This window comes from Nuphar pumila, chromosome 8 (assembly GCF_984573655.1).
Source record: "Nuphar pumila chromosome 8, dmNupPumi1.hap1.1, whole genome shotgun sequence".
Taxonomy (NCBI): Eukaryota; Viridiplantae; Streptophyta; class Magnoliopsida; order Nymphaeales; family Nymphaeaceae; genus Nuphar; species Nuphar pumila.
The window spans coordinates 19,217,585-19,225,977 of record NC_143256.1 but is presented as its reverse complement, the minus strand read 5'-3'; positions in this window follow the sequence as shown (position 1 = coordinate 19,225,977).

The window sequence follows — 8,393 nt, the reverse complement described above, 5'->3', positions numbered from 1 at the left end:
GTGTTCGATTCTGACACATGAGTGGGTTTTTATAACGTTTAAAAAATCACCATTCCAAAATCTTTGTTAATTTTTAGGCTCCAAATATCATTTTTTTCATCGAAAACACATGATCCAAGTGTGGATTCCTCGTAAATTGACCATGCCCAACACATTTATGGGGTCAGAACTGCAAAAAAAAAACCCACACCAAAAGAGCAGAAAAACCCATTTAGCACATTTCATTCGCATATTTCATTTCGTACACACCCATCTCTCTCTCTCTCTCTCTCTCTCTCTCTCTATATATATATATATATATATATATATATATATATATATATATATATATATATATATATATAAATGACCAAACACGCCAAAAATACAATACATATTTAATAAGACATTTTAATAATTTTCAAAATCTTTTAATAGTAAGAAAATTTTTCAACATCAATTTTGAAAGTCATTAAATTTTTATACACAATATTCATTGAGAGTCTCACCTCAATAGATAATTTTACGAAATCATAGTTCTTGATTTATAAGAGAACACAATTGCATATTATCAAAAGAAGAGATGCATGCATAAAATATCTCAAAGATAAACGTATAAATCATTCATCACTTTAAACATTCATGAAAACATGCATTATTGAAAGTCAATACACACATCTATCTCGAAAAGCACATTAATGCATGAAATATGAATTTTCAAACCACATCAATACCATGAATAAATAACTCACAAAAGAGTTTAACCCACACAAAAAATATTCATAAAGCAGGGTTTTTCAAAACAAGTAGCCATATTAAATGTACAACAGAAATAATGGGGAAGTTCAAAATCCCACGTACAAATCATAACAAGAGATATTTTGTAATAATGACAAATATTAATAACAATTTAAATCTCAACAATAGAAACAATATCTATAAATACACTCAAAATATTGCATCCTATGCAACCAAGGCATATCATGATGTAAATCACCCAAGATAACTAATCATGGAACACATTTAAAATATCTTTAAGCATGCAATTAAAACATATTCAATGCAAAATGCATGAAGAATTTTCAATAACCATTTCCCAGACAAGGGTAAATGAGTGAATTTTTTTTAGAAATTTTGTGGAGAGATTTGAAAATCCCACAAATATCAAGAAATGATATTTTGCAAACCTTCACAATAGTTCGACCACCATAAGCAATTTACCTCGCTTGACCTTCAAACCTCAAAATTCAAGTGTAATAGCTGCTAGAACAAGAGATCAATGACAATGCCACTTATGAGCTTAACAAACACACAAAAAGTGTGAACATCTCATCTATATAAAATAACACTTAAATAAGAGACAAACCTCAATGTTTCAGCTACTAGAAAAAGAGCATAATACAAACACACAAAAAGTATGAATAACCAATGGGTGCACCTAACTCATTGCAAACAAATCTTTCTTGTCTACGTAAAATGACACTTAAATAAGAGATAAACCTCAATATTCAAGTGCATCAGCTACTAAAATAAGAGTATAATACAAACACACAAAATGTGAATAACCAATGGGTGCATATAACTCACCACAAAAATATCTTTTAAATAAGAGACATAATAGGAGAAGACACAAAGTAAGAGAGCTTGTAATAAAAACAAACTAATGTCATCAAGAAGGATAAATGTATCAATTTTAACAATCTTTCAAACACCATATTTTCAAAATAGATAACCATCACAGATAAACATAATTATAAGTATTCATAATAACATTGTCCAAATAAACAAATGAGTGATATAACACACTCATAGAACTAGAGATCAAACAACCGTCAATTAGAGCCAAACTATAAGGCGACAATCTATACTGATAAGAAAACCAAGGTGCACACAACTCACCCCAACAAGCATCTCTTGTTCAACAAAAGCAACATGGATGTAGATACCAATCAAACCCAAGACAAGTGACAACACATCACTCATAACCTTTGGGAATCTAGACTAGTAAGATGACATGAGGTGCACACATAACTCACCTCAACGGCTAACTCTGACCCAACAACAAGGCCAAAAATAAATGGCGCATCCTAGAAAAATCTATGATGGACAAAAAACAATGCCAAAAGAAGGCAAAAAATACTCACGGAAATTGATTTTCAAATAAGTGAGTTCATATATAAAAGTACCGATTTGAAAAAACAAAGTTTTAAATCAAATCCAATAAAGGTAGATGAAGACTTAGAATGAATATAGTTCAATCATATGCACAACAATATGTCAATTGATGCAATCACTTCCAACACAAGATGTCTCATGACAAATTTTACAAACTTTGACAAGCAAATAATGGACAAGAATCATGCCCAATATAAATAATCTACATAGATGTGATGAAATTATGATGTTAGAGTATCTTTCAAAAGATAATGGAATCATGAATCCACCAATCAAGAAACAAGTGCACTAAGGCACATCATATACAAAAGATCCAATAAATCTCAATAAAAAGACAAAAGTATATGATTTTATTAAAGAAAAGCTTCTAAGAAGCTAGATCTAAATCATTAGTCTACTATTAGACAATTGATGACAAACATATAGAGATTCACAAAGAGCTATATAACTATCAACAACCATGAACTCATATATATCATACAAAGAATTTTATCACAATGTAACAAATATAAAATCTTAAAGAAACATGCAATGAAGTATCAATGCACAAGAAAGAAACCACTAAGGGTTACAAAAGTGCACAAACACTCAAGTCACTAAGCCACCAAAAAGCACATAAAACTACTAAGGGCTAAGCAACAATCATACAAGAGTCTTTTAAAAAATATAAGTTTTATTCATAAAATGCTCAAGAAGCATACACAAGAACCCACTAAAAAATATAATGCATAATAGAGAAATTAAAATATGCATTCGAGTTCATGATGACAAATCATGCTTATGCCATCCAATAATAATCACAAAGGCTACATAATTAAAATCATGCATGGTCACTGTTATCGTCGCGAAATTTTTCCCCCGTCTTCCCTTCCTTGCGGAAGAGAAAAAGAGAGAAACGCTTTCGCGATTCAAACTTTGACCGGATTTTGGAAAATGTTTTTGAAATACTCGCCTCCGTTTTTGAAAATTGCGGGAAAATCCATGGGATGGGGCTCGACCTGTCGGTACGAGGTTCGACCGTTCCTGCCGCCTTTAACAGGGGTAATCGAACCAAGGACCAAAATTGTGCTTGACTTAGTTAAATCATCAAAATCATGTTCTATCCTAAATGCACAGAGAATTCAGGCATGTGCTATGAGATTTTGGAAAATGCAGCTTGGGGAAACATGATGTATGCTTGGAAAATATTTGGAGTTGAAAAGATTCTCTCAGAAAAAAGCTGAAAGTCAATTTCTCAGGAAACTCAGATGGAAAAGATTTGAAATCTCAGGAAAGTTCATAAAGACTTGGGAAAATTATGAATGGTTGGAAATCCTGGGAAAATGGAAGTGATTCTTGAGAAAAGATGAACCTTTTGAAAAGGGAAACACTCTTTAGGAAAACTTGGACTTTGAGAGTTTTCTTAGGAAAATGATGGAAGATTTATAAGAAAACTCATTGGAGAAGGAAATTCAAAACTTGGGGAATCGAAATCCTGGGGATTTTACCTTTTGAAATACTCGGAAATCGATTTTGGATCTTGAAGAAAGATTGGAAAACTCTTTTGAATATCTTAAGAAAATATCATTTTCCTGGGAAAATTGTGGAAAAACTTGTCTTGGAAAAACCAATTTTGAAAAATCCTTAGAATTTCTTGAGAAATCGATTTCTTGAGAATGAAGTTTTCTTGAGAAAATCTTGAGAAAATCAATGATTTTATGATGCAAATGACATAAGTGAATGAATGCACTTTGAAAAGATTTTCTAAGAGATTTGTTGGAAAAATGTGCATTAAGTCAAGATAAATCCTTCACATATTCTGACTGTGGCCATGAATATGTTCAGAATTTAGTTGATTTGATGCACATGATTTTGAAAACTTTGGAAATATGATGTGCATTTTAAGATAGCCTAAGAGTGTAGGCTCAATGTGACTAGTAGAAAGATGACGGATCTGGGTCTCGTCCATATTCCGACTAGGGCCGTAAATATGGATCCCACCGAGTCTGTCAACTCCCTAAGAGTTGGTGCACATGCCATTCGTGAACATCCATAGTGCTTTTGAAATAAAATGCATGAATCATAGAAACAGGATATTGCATAAAATCAAACTATATGATATGCATCCTAGTCTAAGCAGGAAATTAAATCTCTTATTCCAAAATTTACATTATTACATCACTAAATAAAGGAAATAAAAGAAATTTGCAGACTTCAGCTCCTTCTTTGGAATGTCCCTGCCAAGTTTGAAATAAAGTTAGCTCAAATATGTGGGTTTTTCCAAGATTTTCCAATAATATTATGAAATTATTGGATTTAATTGGATATAAACCCTATTCTCATGCTTCCTTGATGTTTTGATATGGTGTAAATGCAGGGAATTCAGTGGAAAACAGTTTGAAATTCGGAATTGGGGTCAAAATGACCAAAATACCCCTAATTATAAAGTTATACCTTTAAAATCAGGGTTTTTTGAAGGAAAACTTGGTAAAATTGAGATTTTGAAGTTCAAATTGAATCAAATGATGATGAAATGCAGTAAAAGATATGATGACATGCTGCTAGACACATTAAGACTGTAAAATCAGAATTTGGTATTTTGCAATTTATCAAAAATAACGAATTTCGCTTGTTTTTCGCTTGGATCTGGGTCCTGCGGGACCCTGTTTTGGTATTATGGATGATCTGAACCTCAAATGGATTCCAAATTGCACCAAATTCGGTATGAAGCATCTACTTACTCTGATAAACAGCCTAGAATGCTAAAAAATCATGAAATGATATGATTTAAATGCCAAAATTCAAAGAAAGTCCTAAAATGATGGATTTTGCCTATGGATCCGAACCAAATGCAATGCCTAATATGATAATGCAAGATTTACACCATGGAAACTTCTGATATTTTTCAGACTGCTAAAAGACCCGAAATGGAACATTTTTGGTTTTTACAGCCTCGGGATTTGAGCCATGGTGAGTTCAATAACAGGGATTTAGTTCAGACAGAGGTAAAAATCATACTAATCTGATGTAAAATGCTAAAAACATATCAAACAGCCATAGAAATTTATGCAATTAATCAGAGCTTTGCACGACACCTACATGAACAACTTTCATGTTTATGACTTCGGCATTTGATCAACGGAAGCACAGATAAAAATATAACTATTTCTGCCTAAACTAACAGAACAGACAAATGTAGCAAAACATGGGGCTGACAAGAAAAATCCGAAGCAGGGGTCAACACTGTTCTAAAAATTACAGGCTTTTATATGCAAACATAGGACACCACGGACATAACTTTCACTTTTTACAGTTTTGGATTTGGAGCAACACACAAGGAGAAACCATAGCCCTAAGTCGATCCAAGATCTCAGAGGCCCAAATTAGGCTCTTACACGTGTACCGACATCTCGGATTTTTGTCAGGCATTAAAAAAAATCAGAAACATCTGATAAAATCATATTAAAAACTAGACATTCTCCCGAGTTCAAAACATCTTTCGGATCGAAAATCGGATCTCCCATGAGTGATATCTTGATTTTACAAGTCGGAAAATGATTTTCAAAACGTATCCCGGGTAACAAAACCCGACTTGCCATTTTGAATGTTTACCGCAGTAAACAAATTCAAATGCCTCCGAATTTTTGGCAAAATTTCAGGGACACCTAAGGGCGCATTCCATGATTTTTTTGGGATTTTTAATAAAAAACAAATGCATGAAATGACGTGTGGACTGACTGACAAAAACAGAGACCTACTGAAAATAAGCAGAATTGAAATAAAGGCTAAATTAATCCTAATTAATTCATGAAATATGCTAAATGAATGAAATAAAATGCAAATTAAACCTAGCTAACTATATGAATGTTAAAATCATCAAGGAAGCATAATGAAACATTTTTATGTATGTCGTTTTATGAGAATAGCTCAATCCATCCCTCGGATGAGCTCTTTCTTCAAACGACCCCCGATTCGAATTATGGAATCCAATCAATGGGAAAAGAAGTGCACCTTGCTTCGTTACGCAGCGTAGGAGCTCTTGAAAGGGGCAGCTATCACGAGCTTCCTTCGTCCTTCGCCCCGAGCTTCGGATGGTCCACCAAAATTGACCTCTGTTGGAATTGAATTGGCCACAGCACGAGCTTTACTCCACCTTCTTCAATGCACCAAAGGGGGCACGAATTCCACAGTTCAAAATCTGATTCTAGGAAGGCTAGGTCGGATTTTCCAAGTTCACCAGAGCTAAAAAAAATGATCTCCTTTAGGCTGGGCGTGAACCCTTGTTTTTATAACTTTTCTGAAAATTTTTGAAATTCAAACAGGCTCAATCTGAGCCCTCCATGTGGCGCCATCTCAGGGGGTGCCATCTGAGGGGTTTGAAATTCGAATTTGTCTTTTGCAGGGAGCCCTCAGGTGGCGCCACCTCAAAAGGCTCTTTTGATTTTTTGAGAAAAATAAAAAAATGGAAATTTTGTGGGTGAGACACCTCAGCAGGGGGAATTTGGAATTTTTCAAAAGTTTGCTTGATTCTCTCTGCAGGAAACTCCCAGAAGGCGCCACCTCAGAGGGTGCTCTCTTGGAATTTGAAATTCAAACTCACCTTTTGTAGGGAGTCCTCAGGTGGCGCCACCTCATGGTGGGCTACCTTTATTAAAAATAAAATAAAAATAAAAATGGAGCCAAGTGGAGTCCTGGAATGGTGCCACCTCAAAAGGTGATCTGAGGTGTAAAGTTGGAACAGTAGGGGCATGCCATGTGGCGCCACCTCTGGGGAGTTCAAATGTTTGAAATTTTGCTTTTCTGCAGGAAAGGAGGGGCTGACATGTGGCATTTCCTCAGAGTGGCTCCTACGATGCCATGTGGCAGGAGAACATGAAAGGAGGAAGCAAAATGCGCCACCTCATGGGGGGCTTTTTTCTACTTTTTCTAGTGCAGGGAGGTCTAGACATGTGGCGGACAAGTGTCAGCTGTCTGGAGAGGCTTTCTCAAATGGCGCCACCTCAGGGGGGAGTTTGAAATTCAAATGGAGGTTGGCCCTGGAGGAATGGAGGGTGGACATGTGGCGCCACCTCAGGGTGGCTCCTACAATGCCATGTGGCAAGAGGGAGGAAAAGGAGGGAAAGGGACATGTGGCGCCATCTCAGGCCATCTGGAAAAATCAGAGCTCAGGATTTTTGCCACCTAGTGCCTTGTTTGAATTTTGAATGGTTTGCTTTTTCTGAAGAAGGCCAGGAGTGACATGTGTCTCCTACTTTTCTGAAAGAGGTAGGGAGAAGACATGTGTCCTCTACTTTTTCTGAAAGAAGCAGAGAATGACATGTGGCAGAGGGGAGAGAAGGTGGGCCAAGCCATGTGGCGCCATCTCAGACAGGATGAAAAAGGTAGGAGTTCTTGATTTTCGCCACCTATGGGGATTTTTGAATATTTGAATTCTAGCTTTTCTGAAGAAAGTAGAAAATGACACATGGCACTTGCATTTTTCTAAGGAAATGAGGGCTTGCCATGTGTCCTCTGCAGGAGACACTCCAGATGGCGCCACCTCAGAGGAGACAAGCCTACCTTTTTTGTAGGAATTTAGGAGTGATACATGTCTCCTACTTTTCTGAGAAAAGTAGGAAGAGACATGTGTCAGGCTACTTTTCTAGAAGGAAGGAGGGGTTGACACGTGTCCCCTGCAGGAGACACACTTCAAGTGGCGCCACCTCAGAGGAGACAAACTCCACTTTTTCTAGACAGGACAACCTATGACACTTGGCATCTTCTGGTAGTCTTTGAAATTACACATGGCGCAGGATGGATAGGGTGACACATGGCAGATAAAATGGGATGACATGTGGCGGCTTCTTAGGGTAGCCCCACACTGACACGTGGCAGAAGAGGGAATGTGACATGTGGCACCAACTCTAGGTGAACCCTATGCTGACACATGGCATGTAAATGGGAGGAGAGAGTGGCACCAATCCAGGAGACAAGGCTCCTATATTTTTGGGTTTTTCAAAATTCAAATTTTCAAAAGGAAAGCTTGTGTGACACCACCTCAGTGTGGGTCCCACATTGCTTCTTTATTGAAATAAGGGTAAAACCACAACTTCTTTTTGGAATTTTCATAAAATCTGGACTAATGGGCAAAACAGAAATTTTGGAAAGAGTTGGCCCTTGTAGGGCGATTTTGTAAAAGAAAGATATTTGAAATTGTCAAAAAGGGCAAAATCTGAGGTGAAGTGACTGAAATCCATATTGAAAACTATCCAGATGGTTTT